We start from the raw sequence: 11,257 nt of genomic DNA on the forward strand, positions 1-11,257 counted from the left end.
GACGAGGGACCCCCCCACCGCCCCACAGCAGCTGCAACTACTGAAAGCTCCCCCTGATGTCCCCCAGCTGCCAAGGGAACTCTGCACTACGCCCCAGCCGCAGCGAGACGTCTCTCCTGCGGTCCCCGGACACGCCCCCTGCTCCCCAACAGCTCCAGCCGTCATGAGACGGCTCCCCTGTCCTCCAGCAGTCCCAGCCACTGAGAGATGACCCCCCCCCCCGGACCCCCAGCGGGACACCCTCACTGGAGAAACCTCTACTACCACTGGGACCCCCGCTCCACAGGGGACTGACGACAACACTATCTACCTGAAATACCCCCTTGCCGCTGATGCGCTAATCTGCCCCATCTGCTTGCAGCCCCAACGTTTCCATCTCCTCGGAGGAGTCACCAGGCACCTGAAGAGGTGCCACAACAAATCCACCGCCTTCAGCTGCGCCCTCTGCAGCCTGCCCTTCGAGTCCCAGAAGAGATGTAAGGCGCACCAGGCCAGCTGCAAGAAAGCCCGCACAGCAGCAACTCTGGTTCCGGCCTCCCGCCCTCCTGTGCCCCGGCCCGCTGCTCCTGCGCCGCAAGGAAACAGGGCGCCCCCGCCAGCCGCTACCCTGAAACCCACTCCAGTCCCCGAACCGGTAGACCAGGGCCCCACCATCGAGACAACGCCTCCCGCAGCGGGAAACATCGACCCAGCCCCTCCCAGCAGGAGACCTGTCACATCCTCCCAGGTCGCCCGGAAGCTCTCTGAGCTGAGACATCTCAGTGCCCTCCTGATGCCCAACCAGCGCGACCCCATCCCAAGAAGGGTCAGCGCCCCGCCACGCGTGGCCGCTCGAGATCCTGCCTCCAGAGGTACCGACGCCGGCCCTCAGGCCACCCTACGAGCACCAACCACAGGAAGAGCCAACGCGACTCCTCAGCCTGCACCGCGAACCCCACCCGCCGAGGGTACGGGGTCCACCCCCAGATGGCTCTGCAAACTTCCACTGTCAGAGGAGTCAACGCCACAACCAGACCGCAGCACCAGACCCCCATCGTCAGACGGACCAGTACGACCCCAGAAGACACCAGACCGATCCCTGCCGCCAGAAGGTCGCACGCTTCCACAGCAACCCCCCAGACAACAGCCGTACACGGAAGACCTAGCATCACCCCCGCACTCATTGACCCGATCCAGATTCCACCAGCAACGATATTACCCCATCGGCGATTATGCCCCAGGAACCAACCGAAAAGTCCCCCGAACCACAAGCGAGACAACCCATCGACCACGCGACAAACTCACTGCCCACGCCGACCGAGGGGCCCGAGGACCAGCGGCCGAAGACTAGGCCAGCCACGTCTTGGCAGGCCGCCTGGATCGAGGAGCTCCAAGCGGCAGCTTCCTTCACGGAATTCGACCCGTTCATCGACAGGCTCACCCGCGAGCTGTCCGCGGAGATTGCCTTCAGGAGGACACCGAACCAGGAGACCACCCGGCCTGCCCCCAGACGGCCCGCCCCGCACCGTGACACCAACACTAAGGGAGTTGGAAGAAGGAACACCGGCCGCCGTTTCGACCCGGCAGCGGCTTCAAGGATCCAGAAGCTGTACCGGACGAACCGCCTCAAGGCCGTAAGAGAGGTCCTCGACGGGCCCCTGTCCTACTGCACGATCCCGCCCGAGCGCCTCTACAACTACTTCCACGGAGTGTTCGATGGCGTGCCCAGGAACGACGCGCAGCGCCCGGAGTGCCTCCGCCCCCTGCCCCGCATTACCGATGCAGACGATCTGGAGGCCGACTTCACCCCTAAAGAGGTGACGGCCAGGCTCTCCAGAACCAAGAACACCGCGCCCGGAAAAGACAGCATCCCCTACAGCCTCCTAAAGAAGCGAGACCCCGGCTGCCTCGTGCTCTCCAACATCTTCAACTTGTGCAAGCGATTCGGCCGATCTCCCACCTCCTGGAAGAAGGCCATGACCCTCTTGATCCACAAGAAGGGCGAACGAGACGACCCCAGCAACTGGAGACCCATCTCCCTCTGCTCCACGATGTACAAACTGTACGCCAGCTGCCTGGCAGCCAGGATCACGGAGTGGGCGGCGACCGGGGGAGCCATCAGCCCCGCCCAGAAGGGCTTCATGCCGTCGGAGGGGTGCTACGAGCACAACTTCCTGCTCCAGACCGTCATCCAGACGACCAGGAGAACGCGGAAGCAGTGCGCGATAGCGTGGCTCGACCTGGCCAACGCCTTCGGGTCCGTCCCCCACCACCACATCTTTGGCATCCAACTCCTGGAGTGTGTCAGAGACCTTTCTCCAACTGATCCGGGAACTATAAGAGGGCTGCAGCACCACCATCCGCTCGGTAGAAGGGGAGACCACAGAGATACTGATCCGCAGCGGCGTGAAGCAGGGCTGCCCCCTCAGCCCGATCGTCTTCAACCTTGCCATGGAGCCACTCCTGCGGGTGATCTCCGACGGCACCGACGGCTTCGACCTGCACGGCGAGAGGGTGAGCGTCTTGGCCTACGCAGACGACCTGGTCCTGATCGCGGACGACCCCGAGAGGCTCCAGGGCATGCTCGACACCATCGGGAGAGCCACGGACTGGACGGGACTCCGCTTCAATGCCAAGAAGTGCGCGTCCCTCCACGTTGACGGGAGCAAGAGGGACTCGGTACTGAGGACGGAGTTCCTCATCCAGGGCGAGTCCGTCGTTCCCCCTGCGGAGGGGGCAGGCGTACCAGCACCTCGGCACGCCGACGGGCTTCCACGTCCGGCAGACCCCTGAGGACACCATCCAGGAGATCCTGCATGACGCCGCCAAGATCGACGCATCCCTGCTGGCGCTGTGGCAGAAAATCAACGCCCTCAACACCTTCCTGATCCCCCGCATCACCTTTCTCCTGAGAGGTTCCGCCATGGCAAAGGTGCCCCTCAACAAGCGGACAACACCATCCGGCAGCTGGTCAAGAAATGGCTGTCCCTGCCCCGGAGAGCCAGCAAGGAGCTCGTCTACATCAAGCACAGGCACGGTTGTGCCGGCGTCCCCCGTATGGGAGACCTATGTGACATCGCAGTCGTCACGCACGCCTTCCGCCTCCTGACGTGCCCGGACACCAAGGTGAAGAACGTTGCAACGACCGCCCTGCATGCCGCCACCAAGAAACGAATCAGCAGACCTCCCTCCGACCGAGATGTGGCCACCTTCCTGAGTGGCTCCCTGGACGGCGACTTCGCCCGGGACAGAGGCGATCTCGCCTCACTGTGGTCCCGCGCCCGCAATGCCACACGCCGGCTGGGGAAGCGACTGGGCTGCCGCTGGGAATGGAGCGAGGAACGTCAGGAGCTGGGAGTCCTGATACCGCAGATCGGAACAGAGGACAACACCATTGTCGCCCCGGAGCCAGAGGCGTGCTGGAGAGATCCCTGAAGGCCGCCGTCCACGCGCTCTACGTGGACACCCTGAAGAAAAAACCGGACCAGGGTAAGGCCTTCAAAGTAACCAGCAAGTGGGACTCCAGCAACCACTTCCTCCCCATGGGCGGTGCTGGGGTCTCTCGTTGGCTGGAGCAGCAGTAGCGTGGAAGGGGTCCCCAGCGGTTGGGGCAGTAGAGGAGTGGTTGGGGGGTCCCCCGGTGGCTGGAGCAGCTGGTGGACAGCGGGGGAGTCACTCGGCAGCTGGAGTGCCAGGTGATGGGTGGGCTGGTCTCTCAGGTTCTGTGGCAGCTGGCGGGTGGCGGGTCGGGGTCGTGCCTGCTGGGGCGCATCAGGGAGCTCCTCGGGCACTGCGAGCAGTGGCAGCTGGAGCGCGGGGTGGGAGACCCCCGGGGGCTCGGACAACGGTGGCTGGGGCGGGTGGTGGGGATCCCCTGGCTGCGTAGGCGGCAGCAGCGCGGAGCAGGAGATCCCCGGTGGCCAAGGCAGCGGTGACTGGGCCACGTGGTGGCGTTCCCCGTGTTGCCCGGGCAGCGGCAGCTGGGGAACGGAGCTGGAGTCCCCTGGCGATCGGAGCAGCACCTTCCTGATCCCCCGCATCGCCTTTCTCCTGAGAGGTTCCGCCGTGGCAAAGGTGCCCCTCAACAAGGCGGACAACACCATCTGGCAGCTGGTCAAGAAATGGCTGTCCCTGCCCCAGAGAGCCAGTAACTAGCTCGTATACATCACGCACAGGCACAGTAGCGCCAACATCCCCCGCATGGGAGACCTGTGCGACATCGCGGTCATCACGCACGCCTTCCGCCTCCTGACTTGCCCGGATGCTAAGGTGAGGAACGTCGCGACGACCGCCCTGCGCGCCGTCATCGGGAAGCGAATCGGCAGACCTCCCTCCGACTGGGATGTGGCCATTGCCCGGGACATGGGCGACATCGCCTCGCTGTGGCCCCGCGCCCGCAATGCCACACGCCGACTGGGGAAGTGGCTGGGCTGCCGCTGGGTTTGGAGCGAGGAACGACAGGAGCTGGGAGTCCTGGTGCCACGGATCAGGACGACGGACAACACCATCGTCCCCCCCCGGAGCCAGAGGCGTGCTGGAGAGATCCCTGAAGGCCGCCGTCCACGCGCTTTACGTGGACACCCTGAAGAAAAAAACAAACCAGGGTAAGGCCTTCGAGGTGACCAGCAAGTGGGACTCCAGCAACCACTTCCTCCCCACGGGCAGCTTCACCCGGTTTGCCGACTGGCGGTTCATACACCGCGCCCGGCTGAATTGCGTCCCCCTCAACGGAGCCGTCCGCCACGGGTACCGGGACAAGCGCTGCAGGAAGTGCGGGTACGTCGCCGAAACCCTGCCCCACGTCCTATGCAGCTGCAAGCCCCACGCCAGAGCCTGGCAACTGCGCCACAACACCGTCCAGGACGGTCTAGTGAAGGCCATCAACCCGCGCCTGGGAGAGGTCACCGTCAACCGCACCGTCCCCAGCACCGACAGCCTGCTGCGCCCAGACATCGTCATCACGGACGAGGTTGGAAAAAAGATCATCCTGGTCGATGTAACAATTCCATTCGAGAACAGGACCCCGGCCTTCTGTGAAGCCCGAGCCCGCAAGCTCGAAAAGTACGCCCCCCTGGCTGACACCCTGCTCGTTGGGTGCCTGGGACCCATGTAACGAACGCGTGCTAAGGACCTGTGGGGTAGGCCGTCACTGCGCGCGGCTCATGAGACGCCTAATGGTCTCGGGACATCTACACAGAGCACATCACCGGCCACTGCCAATACCGGGAGTGAGCCAGGGAGACCTCGTGCAGCCGCAAGGGGGAAGAGACCTATAAACCCCCCCCCCGGCTGGACCTTATCCCCTGAGCCCTGAACCCCACCACGTGAGGGTCACCCCATCCCCATTACCCAGCCCGCTTACTTATACCCATGACTGTCTGTACTTTCTGTATGAGTGATGGACCCTCACCGCTTGTCGGCTGTATCTTGATCCCACCCACCATTTACTCCCCCATTGGGAACATTGCAGTCTGTATATATTATGTGTGCTGCCCAACCCCAAAATACTAGCATCCCCCTATACTCTGTACGTTACCCCCAATGACCAATAACTGACTTTTCAAACTCTATGTATCTATTTTTAATCCTTATCTAATAAACTTTTCAATCTGTTCTTATCAGTTTAATCATCATTTTTTATTTGATACATTGCATCAGTGTAGCAGTTTATCTGCTGCTCTAAAAAAGAACTAATGGGATGCATCCCGCTGCCCCTAAAACACAGCCCAAAACGTTGGCCACTGCCCCAGCGTGTCACAGGCTCCCTGCCATTGCCCCCTGTTCTCCCCGAGTGCTCCTCAGACCGCTGCCCCAAAAAAGACCCTCAGGGTCTCAGAGCCACGGGGAACCAGCAGCTGCAGCGGAAAGAGCAAGAGCGGGAAGGACCCCCCTCGAGATGCTGCCACAGAAAGCTCCCACATCCCGAGACCAGCCTGCCAGGACATCACGGAGAGGAATAACATCCACCCCGCTCTCCAGCCGCCGAGGGGTCGCCCTGCCGTTCTCCTGCCAGAAGACTCTCCGGCTGACCACCAGCGGCTGCAGCCACCGGGAGTCTGCCCTGCCGCGCTCCTGTCGCTGGGGAAGCCTCGCGCCTATGACCAGAAGCAGGGAGCCTGCCCCACCACACTCCTACCGCAGGGAGCATCGCGGACCGATCGCCTGCAGCTGCGGCCGCTGAGATACTGCCCCCCCGCGCCCCTGCTGCCGGAGAACCCTGCTACCGCCCAGCTGCTGCTCCCCCCGCCGGGGGACTGCCTCCTCGGGTCCCAGCCGTCGCCCAGCTGCTGCTCCTGATGCCAGGTAAATGCCCAACTGAGCCCCAGCACCTACCCACACGAGGGGGCTCTCCCACAGCCCCCCCACCGCCCACACCACCAGGGGACTCCTGTGCGGCCCGGGGAACCCTGCCACGTGCTCCAGCCACTGCTGGCCGAGCCGCCGGGGGATCCCTGCCCTGTGCCCCGGCCGCCGCTGCCCGAGCGACCCGGGGAGCCCCGCGGCGCGTTTCAGCCGCCGCTGCCCGGGGACCCCTGCCCCCGCGACATGCTTCGGCCGCCCAGGCCACCTGAGGACTCCTGCCCTGCTCCCCGGCTGCCGCTGCCCGAGCAGCCCAGGCCGCCAGGGGACCCCTGCTCCGCTCCCCAGCTGCTGCCGCCCGGGGAGCCCCGCGGCACGCTCCAGCCACTGCTGCCCGAGCCGCCGCCAGGGGACCCCTGCCCCACGCCCTGGCTGCCGCTCCTGAGATGCCTAATGGTCTCAGACACTATTCGTTGGTCTCGGGACATCTACACAGAGCACATCACCGGCCACCGCCAATACCGAGAGTGAGCCGGGGAGATCTCGTGCACCCGCAAGGGGGAAGAGACCTATAAACCCCCCTTCTGGACCTTATCCCCTGAGCCCCGAACCCACCGAACCTAACTGAATCCCAGCACGTGGGGGTCACCCCATCCCCATTACCCAGTCCGCTTAATTATACCCATGACTGTCTGTACTTTCTGTGAGTGATGGACCCTCACCGCTTGCCGGCTGTATCTTGATCTCGCCCACTGTTTACCCCCCGCCATTGGGAACATTACAGACTGTATATATTGTGTGCTGCCCAACCCCAAAATACTAGCATCCCTCTATACTCTGTATGTTACCCCCAATGACCAATAACTGACTTCTCAAACTCTATGTATCATTATTTTTAATCATTTTCTAATAAACTTTTAAATCTGTTCTTATCAGTTTAATATCTGATACGCCCTCTATCTGAGGACTATATATTAAATGGATTTTTGGAACAGGGAGATTGAATAGGAGCTTGCTCCATCCACTCCACGCAAGACCTGGTATTGCAGTACCTCCAGGAACGGTGCACCGCCCCTCAGGGAGACTATTGTGGTGAAAAAATAGAATCTGTTGAATTTGTTACACCAATACTGACTTAGACTCTAAATATATTCTAGGAGTGGCATACCAGAGGTCACTTATTCACTGACGCTTGTATGCATCTTGTGAACCTTGTAACCGATACCTGTAATCTCTCAGAACTCAAGCCTGACCCCAGCTGTCTAGTACCTTCCTTCTTAACTTGTGTAAACATGATTTCAATGCCCCTCTGCCATGTACAGGAGCCGCACTGTAACTGTAGAAGAGCCCCATGCGGTTTAGTCACCCCGGATAGCGCTTGCACATTTTCTTGTATCTGTTTTGCTGCAAGAGTTAACAGTGACGGAGTAAGTCACAGGAAGTGAGAGGAGATGGGGAGGGAGGGGGTGCAGGCTCTGGGAGATGGGGGGGGGGGGGGGGCAGAGTGCAACGCTTACCAGGGGTTCCTGGGCTGGGGGGGGCTCCACATGCTGCTACCCCCAGGCACTGGCCCCGCAGCTCACTACTGGCCACAGGGGCACTTGGGGTGGGAGCAGCGCGCGTGGACAGACCCACCCTGCCCAGGGGCCATAGGGAGACGCTGGCAGCCACGTGGAGCAAGCAGGCAGGAAGCCACTCAGCTCTGCTGCGCTGCTGGTGGTGGGTGTGGGCCCTGGGCCGTTTTAAATCGCGTGCGGGGGGGGAAGCACACGGGGGTGGAAGATGGGGACGAGGGAGAAACCCAGCCTCAAACAGTGACGGAGTCGGGCCCTGGGCAGAGGTGAAAGTGAGCCAATATGGGCCGGTACGCAACCGGTAAGAAGCCGGTACCAGCCCGTACGTACACAGCCCACATTAAAACGCTGCCACAGCAGTACTTCAACGTTGCGCTCCCTTCCCCATCGGCAGCCCTGCCAGTACAGCCCCTTTAACGTCCCTGCCCCCTTTGCCTCCTCCCGCACCCGGCTGCCAATCGGGGTGAGATGTGGGAGGGGCAAAGGGAGCAGCTGCCCTGGTCCCGGCAGTTTAAAACAGGGCCGGCTCCAGGCACCATCACTCTCTCAATGCCTGCCCAACGATTACCACTCTCTCCCTTTCACCTATATAGCTTGTCGTCAGGGTGCGTGTCCGCGGTGTTTTCCTCAAAATTAATGAGCGGTCCTGGGTGAGACAGAAGATAAGAGAAGCGAACACAGAGAGAGAGAGGTCAGCTTTTCTTGCAGCATTTTTCTAGGCAATCTGCCCTAAGCATTCTGTGCATGGAAAGTGGCAGGCACCAGTCTCCTCCAGCAGAAGCCCCTAGCCCCACTACCCTGCCGCAAGGCAGAAGCCCTGAGCTCCCCCCCAGTCTGGTAGTGGAGAATGGGGGCAGAGCTCCAGGAGCCGCACTAACTGTAAGAGCCCCATGCGGTTTAGCCAGCCACGATAGCGCTTGCACACGTTTTCTTGTATCTGTTTTGCTGCGAGAGTTAACAGTGACGGAGTACGTCACAGGAAGTGGGTGGGTTTATGCAATGTAGGAGTACGCAGCAGCAGCCAGGGAAAGCAGTGCGATGAACCCAAGTAACCAGACTGAAAGAATTCGCGATCTTTAAGCAGAATTGTGTGTTGAGTTCTTGCTTTGAATTATTACATTGGAGTCATTTGGGGGGGTGATTGTCACTTAAGAGTTTCCTAGTTGTCAAAGTCTCCTTGATGGCATTTGGTCCCTGTCTGGGAGCTCCTCGTGGTGACGTAGAAAGCTGTGGCGGAGGTAGGGCTGTCTCGTTTTTCAGAATATTGTTATCGCTTCTCGGCCTTTTGGCTAAGATCAAGTGTAGTATCTGTTCTTATCAGTTTAATATCTGATACGTCCTCTATCTGAGGACTATATATTAAATGGATTTTTGGAACAGGGAGATGGAATAGGAGCTTGCTCCATCCACTCCACGCATCGACCTGGTATTGCAGTACCTCCAGGAACGGTGCACCTCCCCTCGGGGAGACTATTGTGGTGAAAAAATAGAATCTGTTGAATGTGTTACACCAATACTGACTTGGACTTAGAATATAGTCCAGGAGTGGCATACTAGAGATCACTTATTTCCTGATGCTTGTATGTACCTTATGAACCAGCAGGTGGCTCCACAGCCAACCCTGGAGAGAGGAAACTGAAGTCCTGCTCTGCAGACGGAGCAGAGCGTGCAGTCGACGGGCTCGTCTGACTGGCATCATAGCTATAAGCATAGTGCCTATTCCAGCATAACTCCCCCACGGAGACGCTATTCCAAATAGAAGCAACTTGGTTCCCCAAAGTTACTACTCTGCTTTGATGAAAAACAGCATCTTCCATCTCAGGTTTTCCACATACTGCCCATGGATGGTATCCTCCAGGGTCCTCTCCAGCATAGTTCTCGCTCTCAGAGTGATGATGCGGTCTCTTCCAAACACAGCTCCCCTGGGTACCTGGCGACATCTTGGCTGGAAGGGGCCACGGCGATTCGCTTCCTGATGATGTCACGCACAGCACTCGCCACAAAGTTCCTCACCGCGCAAGTGATCGCCGCAGCGTCAGACAGATCACCCCCTTCGAGGGATGTTGCTGCCTCCCTGCCTATGCGAGATGTACACCAGCTCGTTACTGGCCCTCCGGGGAGGTACATCCTCTTCTTTGCCAGGTGTCTTATGGAGCTGTCTGCCTTGTTGAGTGGTACCTTCGCCACAGCAGTTAGCACCAGGCAACCAGGATCTGTTTTTTTTTCCAGGAGTCGTTGTACCAAATGCCTTCCTTTCCTGGGGCTATATTTTGTGTCTTTAGGAGTCTGTTACTATTTCCTGTAGCGTAAAGTGACAAGTTATATAGGTGAAAGAGAATGGTAATCGTTGGGCAGGCATTGAGAGAGTGCTGGTGCCTGGAGCCGGCCCTGTTTTAAACGGCCGGGACCAGGGCAGCTGCTCCCTTTGCCCCTCCCACATCTCACCCCCGTTGGCAGCCGGGTGCCAGGGGAGGCAAAGGGGGCAGGGACGTTAAAGGGGCCGTACCAGCAGGGCTGCCGACAGGGAAGCAAAACAGATACAAGAAAATGTGCAAGCGCTATCCGGGGTGACTAAACCGCATGGGGCTCTTCTACAGTTACAGTGTGGCTCCTGGAGCTCCCCATTCACCCTCCCACCACCACCACCGTTCTCCACCTACCAGACTGCAGGGGAGCTCAGGGCTTCTGCCCTGCGGCAGGGTAGTGGGGCTAGGGGCTTCTGCTGGAGGAGACTGGTGCCTGCCACTTTCCATGCACAGAATGCTTAGGGCAGATTGCCTAGAAAAATGCTGCAAGAGAAGCTGACCTCACGCTCTCTGTGTTCGCTTCTCTATCTTCTGTCTCACCCAGGACCGCTCATTAATTTCGAGGAAAACACCGCGGAGACCCACACTGACAACAAGCTATATACGTGAAAGAGAGAGAATGGTAATCGTTTGGCAGGCATTGAGAGAGTGAGAAAATCTAGCCTATATTCAAGAAAAAATAACTATTCTAGGCTTTAATAGCCTACAAATCATAGATGCACATAGTTTGAAATATTCTGAGAACTTGGTGAGCAAGTGATGTCAATCGATTGATAGATCGATAGAACTTCCTTCGCTTCTGTCAAAAGACTCTATTTATCCTTTCGTCAGGACTCTGTGATATTTACTGTGAAGTTTTCCGAAACTGATGGAGAGAAGCCAAAACAAGATCCGCTCGACCCAAGTCCATAAGACGTTCACCTGCAAACTCAGTCATGTGAAGCATGGATAGCGCATGAAGCGGAAAGCAGCGTGTGCACTAAAGTACACAATTGTACCTATACAGCTCAAAAGAAGAACCCACGAACCCTTAAGAAAATGAAGACGAACACTATACGACTCAGCGTGCTGGACCGTAAACAAAAGACAGCGCCCTTC

The 11,257-nt window shown here is 59.2% G+C and overlaps 2 non-coding genes across 2 annotated transcripts; both read left to right on the forward strand.

Moving 5' to 3' along the window:
• Positions 1–7,167: 7,167 nt before the first annotated feature.
• Positions 7,168–7,353, forward strand: LOC135890639 (U2 spliceosomal RNA). Its single transcript, XR_010562212.1, has one exon. It is a non-coding gene; the product is annotated as a U2 spliceosomal RNA (small nuclear RNA).
• Positions 7,354–9,122: 1,769 nt separating this feature from the next.
• LOC135890637 (U2 spliceosomal RNA) lies at positions 9,123–9,313 on the forward strand. Its single transcript, XR_010562210.1, has one exon. It is a non-coding gene; the product is annotated as a U2 spliceosomal RNA (small nuclear RNA).
• The last annotated feature ends 1,944 nt before the right edge of the window (positions 9,314–11,257 follow it).

The sequence above is a fragment of the Emys orbicularis genome, chromosome 16 (assembly GCF_028017835.1).
Source record: "Emys orbicularis isolate rEmyOrb1 chromosome 16, rEmyOrb1.hap1, whole genome shotgun sequence".
NCBI classification, from domain to species: Eukaryota; Metazoa; Chordata; order Testudines; family Emydidae; genus Emys; species Emys orbicularis.